The sequence below is a fragment of the Triticum dicoccoides genome, chromosome 3A (genome assembly GCF_002162155.2).
Source record: "Triticum dicoccoides isolate Atlit2015 ecotype Zavitan chromosome 3A, WEW_v2.0, whole genome shotgun sequence".
Classification (NCBI taxonomy): domain Eukaryota; kingdom Viridiplantae; phylum Streptophyta; class Magnoliopsida; order Poales; family Poaceae; genus Triticum; species Triticum dicoccoides.
The window spans coordinates 222,846,363-222,854,733 of record NC_041384.1 but is presented as its reverse complement, the minus strand read 5'-3'; positions in this window follow the sequence as shown (position 1 = coordinate 222,854,733).

Here is an 8,371-nt window from a genome sequence, read left to right as displayed (position 1 = left end):
CATGGCCTCTCACCGCTACCTTTACCAAATCGTGTTCACACACTTAGCTCACACACAGTAGGACATGTTCACACACCTCTGATTCATCCCCGATGAATCAGACCTGACTCAACTCTAAGCAGTAGCAGGCATGACAAACAAACATGAATGAGTAGGCACAACAGGGCTCAAACAACTCCTACTCATGCTAGTGGGTTTCATCTATTTACTGTGGCAATGACAGGTCATGCAAAGGATAAAGGGTTCAGCTACCGCAGCAAGTATCAAATATGTCGTTGTTGTCCTAATGCAGTAAAAGAGAGCAGGAGCGAGAGAGTGGGATTTTATCGGAATGAACAAGGGGGTTTTGCTTGCCTGGCACTTCTGAAGATAGCATTGAGTCTTCATCAGTGTCAACGATCACATCATCGATATCACGTCTATCGAGAGGGGACAATACCGGCAACACAAAAGGGAACACAATCAATGCAATGCACAATGTGATGCATGATCATGACATGGCAAAATGAATGTGTTTTGGGCTAATGCAACTAGCAACAGATTAAATGAAGTTGGTTTGAATACAAAATTCAAATTCAAACTCCATATGTGATTATTCAAATGCCATTTAATTGATTTGTGCTAAACAGCAGCTATAAGTTGTTCTAACATGCATGAAAATGGTACAGATGGATTCCTTGAATTTTTCTGATAATTTTTCATATATAAATTATTTAATTTGGAGTTACGGTTAATTTTCTATGATTTTTTGAAGTTTTAGCAATTTTCTGGAATTTCCTGATTATTATTAAATCCAGAAATACTTATTGCGTCAGCCTGACATCATCATGACGTCAGCAGGTCAACTGGGTCGCCCAGAGTCAAACCTGACGTGTGGGGTCCACACGTCAGTGACTAACTAACTAACCTAATTTAATTAGAGCCTGGGCCCGCATGTCAGTGTCAGCAGAGGGGGTAATTAGTTAAAATAGACTAAACTTAATTAACAGGGGGGGATGGCCCCACCTGTCATCGACCCAGGGGGGGTCAAACCCCTGGTCAGCGGGGCCTAACCCGCCGGCGGCTTGACGCCGGCGAGGCCGAGACGGCGGAGACCCTCGGGTTTCTTGCTCCGGCGTCCAAACGCCGCGCGGAGAGGCTCTGTGGGTTCCTAGTGCTCGTGCGCATCCGGAGAAGGCGACGGAAAGGCGCGGGGTGGCTGGAGCTGCCGGCGGCGAGCTCTTTTGCGGCTGCCGGAGCTCGGGCAATCTCGGGGTGGCGTTACCGAGCACGGGAGGAGGCGTTGTGGGTGTCTACGGTTTCATGCGATCGTGCTGATCACGATGGTGGGCTCGGGAACGAGCTGCGGTGGCTGTGGCCACGGCCACGCCATGGCCGGCGGCGAGAAGCTCTCGGCCGCGGTGGGAGATGGGGCTAGGGGGCGAGAACGGAGGGGGCGAGCACAGGAGAGGCAGCGGAGGCTCACAGCGGATCCATTCGAGGCGGAGATGAGGCCGGGGATGGTCCGGAGCCGGCGAATCGAACGGCGGCGAGTTCCGGTGGCCGAGGAGGGGAACGGCGACGTGGGCGGCGATGCAGGGCTCCCGGCGTCACGTGAGTTGGTGGGGACGAAGAGGAAGGCGCGGCGGTTCCTCTGGAAGCATCGCCGAGGCGAGGGGTGGACACTGGCCACGGTGGAGCTCGTCGGTGCTCTCGGGTGCTCGTGGTCGATCGTGAGAGAGAGAGAGCAGAGGGGATAGGGACGGAGGGAGAGATACGGGAGAGTGAGGGAGTTCGTGGGGGCCGCGTGGCGTCTCCAGGGAGTAGTGGAGGCAAGCAGGGAGGCAGGAGGTGGCCGAAGCAGGGAGGAGGTGGCCGGGGCGTGTGGCCGCGCGCGCCGGGCGCGTGCCCGTCCTCCTGGCAGAGGAGGAAGGCGACAGGGGGAGGGAGGCGGCGATGGGCTGGGCCAGCGGGAGGAGCTGGCCAGCTGGGCCGGCTACAGGTAAGTGGCCCAGGTAGTCTCTCTCTCTCTCTTTTTATTTTCTGTTTTCTATTATTTCTGCAACTGTAGGGCTTTGTTAAAAATACTTAGGCATCTTAAAAAAAATCCTGGAATAAACAGGGGCTCTATTTAGATTATTTCCAACAGCCCACACTTATTTTCAGAATTATTTGGGCATTTAGAATATTTTATAGCATTTAAATGCCCAAATGCAAATAGAGTATAATTTAATTCAGAGCCCAATATGTCCTGTAAAAATATAAATCATTTTTGGTAGATGCTTTCACCTCAAACCAGAAATGTTGAACATTTTTAGAGGGCATTTTGGGTTTAATGAAAAAGATTTTATTTTGACCCTAGTTGAATTAATTTGGTGCTAGGGTTTAGTCAATCCCCATTTCAGGTTTAGATGAAATTTAAACATGATGCAACACTCTAATGCATGCACTAGGCATTGTCAGAACTAGGGATGTGACATAAATGTAGCACGAGAGACTTTACAGAAATTTCGTTCAGAGGCTTGCCATCGAAGTGCGCTTGCCTCAGGTAGGAACGATACTTCATCAACGAGTGCTTGAAAAGCGCAACCAACCCTTGCTCGTCATCACAATCCAGTTTGTGCCTCGCCTATTTAAAAGAATGAAATCTTGTGTCTTCTGTCAGCAGAAACATATGCAGTAATGACCATGAATAAGATTAGTACATTACTTACGCGTAAGTTGCAGAGGAAGACTGGAAATTGTTCTGTGTCTGCGGTATAATCTTTCCATGAAGGAAAGATGCGCACGAAGTTCCTGACAACAACATAAGCTTCGTCTTCTAAACTGGGAAGAAATGGAACATGGGTCCTATTTGCTGCAATTGGGGCTCTCTCTGGTTCGAAAAGGGATTTGGCAACTGGATTTGGTGTACTCTTTGCTGGAATGGGGGTTTTGCGTCGTACAGCTAGTGCTATGTCAACTAGCATAATCATACTGTTTGCTGCAGTTTGGGTCTGCTGAGTTGGGGCATCAGAAATGACCAGTGTAGTAGGGCTAGAGTCTGCTAGAGTTGGGGTATTTTGTGGGTCAGGTGATATTGAAACTACACCTAATGGGCTATTTGATTTATCAGGTGTCACTACCTTTTCCAAATACTTTGCTTGTGCTCCTCCACGATCAGCAATCGCCCTCTTCCTTTTGAACGTCTGATACACAAGAACAACATTTGAATGGATAAATATGGTATGATGACAGATGGAATATGTACTGAAAATGGATAGGCAGGGCGTATTCACATACACGATGTGTAAACTAAGCTAATGGTAGTTCAACAAAGTAGAAGCAATGCAAATCATCAGTTGCAAGATATGTGCGAGCAATGTAACCTTGGAAAGTTAGAGCAAGTACCTTGATGGGTGAATAAGATAGGGCATCTTCCTCTGACTCCTCCACTAGGGAGCTACATTGACTTAGGTCTCCCTCTAGCTTAGAATCACTGTTAGGATCATATTCTGAGCATGAATCTGTAGGTGGAGAGTGTTTGCATTGCATTGCATCCAGACTTGATTTCAGTCCCTTAATGCCAAGTTTGACAGCCATGTCATTCTTCTGCTTTATTCTTTTCATGCGTGCAAGCTCATAATCATTATGATGCTATTCAGAATCTGAGATTCATGAAAATATAAAAAGTAGTCAGATTATCTATGGAATGCATTGCGGTTTCAACTCGGAGAGTGTCTCCCTATAAACCCTTGCATATGCAAAGTTCACCTCCCCAACCGTGCTGACCAGACCACACACAGAGATACACACCTGAGCGGCGAACATGCATTTTCGAAACTAATTTAGGAACATTTAGCCAACCAATTAAACAACTCTGTTTTAATAATATCAGATTCGTATTTGAAAAACTAAGCTTGTTTAGCTTGATGGGTGGAGCAGTGTTGTTATGACACGAAGCATGTATTCTGATTGTATAGTGATCATAAAAGGGGGGTGTCGGTGTCAAAACCGGCGGATCTCGGGTAGGGGGTCCCGAACTGTGTGTCTAGGCCAGATGGTAACAGGAGGCAAGGGACACGAAGTTTTACCCAGGTTCTGGCCCTCTTGATGGAGGTAAAACCCTACGTCCTGCTTGATTAATATTGATGATATGGGTAGTACAAGAGTGGATCTACCACGAGATCGGAGAGGCTAAACCCTAGAAGCTAGCTTATGGTATGATTGTTGTTTTTTGTATGTTGTCCTACGGACTAAAACTCTCCGGTTTATATAGACACCGGAGAGGGTTAGGGTTACACAAAGTCAGTTACAATGGTAGGAGATCTGCATATTCGTATCACCAAGCTTGCCTTCCATGCCAAGGAAAGTCCCTTCCGGACACGGGACGAAGTCTTCAATCTTGTATCTTCATAGTCCAGGAGTCCGGCTGAAGGTATAGTCCGGCCATCCGGACACCTCCTAATCTAGGACTCCCTTAGTAGCCCCTGAACCAGGCTTCAATGACGATGAGTCCGGCGCGCAGTTTGTCTTCGGCATTGCAAGGCGGGTTCCTCCTCCAAGTACTTCATAGAAGATTTTGAACACAAAGATAGTGTCCGGCTCTGCAAAATAAGTTTCCACATATTGCCATAGAGAGAATAATATTTACACAAATCTAATCTGCTGACGTATTCCGTAGTGTGACGCACCATGGCCAAGCCTTTATTCGAATCATTTTACTATCCCACCTCAGCACGTCATGCGAGGCGGTTTACTTGGCATGTCTTGTTAAAGCAGAGATCGTGTCCCCTTATTACGGGATTCTCATCAATACGGGCGTGGGTAACCCAACCGCGCCATTGATTACGGCGCTTGGAGATAAGCGAGTTTTACCAGGCTGGTGGGGACACGTAGTTGCGTCCACCCATATAAGGGGATAAGGATCCACCTTTTCACCTACGCCTTCTTCCTCCTTCGCCTATCCATTTTCGCGCACTCGAGATCCAGCGCCCAAATCCGCACTCCCCACCTCAACCTTCTCCAGCCATGTCCGGAGTGGGAGGCAAGTGGATGGTGTAACACCCTCGATGCGACTATATCTCCCTCGTGTCGAGGCACGACCTAGAGGCATAATCGCATTGAAGGCATATGTCGCAAGTTAGGCAATCTTCACAACATCCCATGTAACAAGATAATAAAAGGGGAGAATACATAGTTGGCTTACACTCGCCACGTTAATCAAGTACATAAATAACATTACATCATCCAAACACTCATGGCCCGACTACGGCGCCAAAATAAAAGATAACCCAACATGCGACATGGTCCCGATCAACCCCAACTGGGCACCACTACTGATCATCAGGAAAGGAAACATAGTAACATTGAGAGTCTTCGCCGAACTCCCACTTGAGCTCAAACATGTCTCCTGGAGCGGAATCATCAGGCCCTGCATCTGGTGTAATAGTAATCTGTGAGCCACATGGACTCAGCAATCTCGCACCCTCGCGATCAAGACTATTTAAGATTATAGGTAAGGCAAGGTAAAGTATATGAGGAGCTGTAGCAAGCGACTAGCAAGTATGGTGGCTAACTTATACGCAAAAGAGAGCGAGAAGAGGAGGCAAAGCGCGAGCGAGAAACTAGAGAGCAACCTGCGCAAACATTACTCCAACACCGTGTCCGCTTCCCGGACTCCGCCGAGAAGAGGCCATCACGGCAACACACTCAGTTGATTCATTTTAATTAATTTAAGGTTCAAGTTATCTACATTAACAAATTCCCATCTGCCCATAACCGTGGGCACGGCTTTCGAAAGTTCAAAACCCTGCAGGGGAGTCCCAACTTAGCCCATGACAAGATCTCACGGTCAACGAAGGAATAGACCTCCTCCCAAGACGTTCCGATCAGACTCGGTATCTCGGTTCTTCAAGACACTTCGACAGGTTAAAACAAGACCAGCAACACCGCCCGAATGTGCCGACAAATCCCGATAGGAGCTGCACATATCTCGTTCTCAGGGCACACTCAGATAGGTCAAGCTACGAGTAAAACCAACCCTCGAGTTTCCCCGAGGTGGCCTCGCAGGATGCCTGGTTTGGACCAACACTCAGAGGAGCACTGGCCCGGGGGGGGGTTAAAATAATGATGACCCTTGAGTCTGCAGAACCCAAGGGAAAGAAAGGCTAGGTGGAAAATGGTAAAACCAAGGTTGGGCATTGCTGGAAAAGCTTTAATCAAGTCGAACTATCAAGGGGTTCCCATTATAACCCAACCGCGTAAGGAACGCAAAATCCAGGAACAAAACACCGATATGCCGAAAACTAGGGCGGCAAGAGTGGAACAAAACACTAGGCGAGGGGCCGAGGCTTCCACCCTTTACCAAGTATATAGATGCATTAAGATAACATAGCAATATAACGATATCCCAACAAGTAAATAAATGTTCCAACAAGGAACAGCCTTCAATCTTCACCTGCAACTAGCAACGCTATAAGAGGGGCTGAGCAAAGCGGTAACATAGCCAATCAACGGTTTGCTAGGACATGGTGGGTTAGAGGTTTTACATGGCAATTTGGGAGGCTTGAAAGCAAATGGTAGGCATCGTAGCATTGGCATAGCAAAAGAGCGAGCAATCTAGCATAGCAAGGATAGTAGTGATTTCGAGGGTATGATCATCTTGCCTGCACAGTTGTCAGAGTTGACTGGATCCTCGAAAGCAAACTCAACGGGCTCCTCGTTAGCGAACTCGTCTCCCGGCTCTACCCAAACAAGACAAACAAGCAACAAGGACACAATCAACCACGTGCAAGGATCAAACAATATGATGCAATGATGACATGCTATGCGGGATGCGATGCGGGATGCATATGCAAGATTTGACAAGGGATGCATGAACCTGACCTCAACTTGGGAATCCAAGTGTTCCACTGGAAAGATGAGATGAAATCGCTTGAAAACTATATAAAGAACACCGAAATCGGAGTTACGGTTTGGAAATGGAAAGCGATTAAAATATGACACCGGTCTGCGATTTACAGCAAGTAGTCATCTAAATGCAATGAGATGAACATGCTACATCAACCAAACATGACAACAAAATACATGGCAGGGAGGCATTCATGATGCTTAACAAAAGGCTAGCACTGAGCTACGGCCAATTCATCCATTAACAGGTTCAGACAAGCATGGCAAAAATGCATATGGCAAACAGATCTCAGACTTAGTGAAATTAACACTTGTCTGGAATTTCAGATCAGGTAGCACTCTTCGGAGCAACAAAACTACATGCTACAGGACCTGGACATGGCAAAGTAAAGCATGGCATGGAGCTACTCAAAGAGATTAACAAAAGTCCCTTAGTGACCTTGAGCCAAAAGGGATCAGAAAATACAATTGCAAGCATGTGAACATAGCAAAAACATAATCAGATCACAGATTTGGTGAAAACTGGCACATGCTGAAACATAACTCAAGTAGGCATGTTTACGAGCTCGATGCACTCACTACGGAGCAAGTCATGACCAAATAAGCATACATCTATCAAGAACACACAAAATGCAAGCTAGATATGGCAAGAACAATAGCATAGCATGCACGGATCAACTACAACATCATCAGCAAAATTGCAAAACAAGTTGACAATCTGCCCAGATTCACAAAGTAGCAAAAGTAGAGCTCGATTGACTCAAGCTAGGGTGCTCCATAATTGCAAACAAAGACATGGATGGATAGAGCACTACAAGATTAACAAAACATCCTTACTGATCATCCTCAAAAGAGGCACGGATCACTAGGAAACAACATGAACATATGGAAATATGAGATAAACAGCTCAAAGACTTAGTGGAAATGCTAAGTCCCTGAAAACAGAATTACCAAGTGCACCACTTTGCAAGCTTGTGCTAGTCACCACACACATCAAAAAAATGCATGGGTAGCACCTTTGGAAATATGACAAACCCCTTAACAAAACATATGCAGAACTCATGGGCATAGCATGCACACAATAATCATGGCAAAAATGATAAAAAGCTAAATGAAGTAGCAGATCTGACAATTATCTCAAGTAGCCCTCTTCTAACAGCATTTCGGGCATCAAGATGAACTGAAATGAAAATGATGCAATGGAATGAAGTGATGTACTCTCTGAGATGAACATTTTGATATGCTATATGCATGAATCAGAGCTACGGATGCAAAGTTACGAGGCTATGAACAGGAGCACATGGATCTGGAATTTTTAGGGACTTAGAAGAAAAAAAGAACCACCAGATCTAGGGTTTCGGTGGCACGCGGCCCGAGGTGACTCCGGCGAGCACTGTAGCGATTCCGGCGAGGCGATGGCGGCCAGGGTCGACGAGGGAGGGCCGGAGGGCGGCGAGGACGTGGCGGCCGGGGCGGCGAGCGGCGCCGCGGGGGCGTCGGG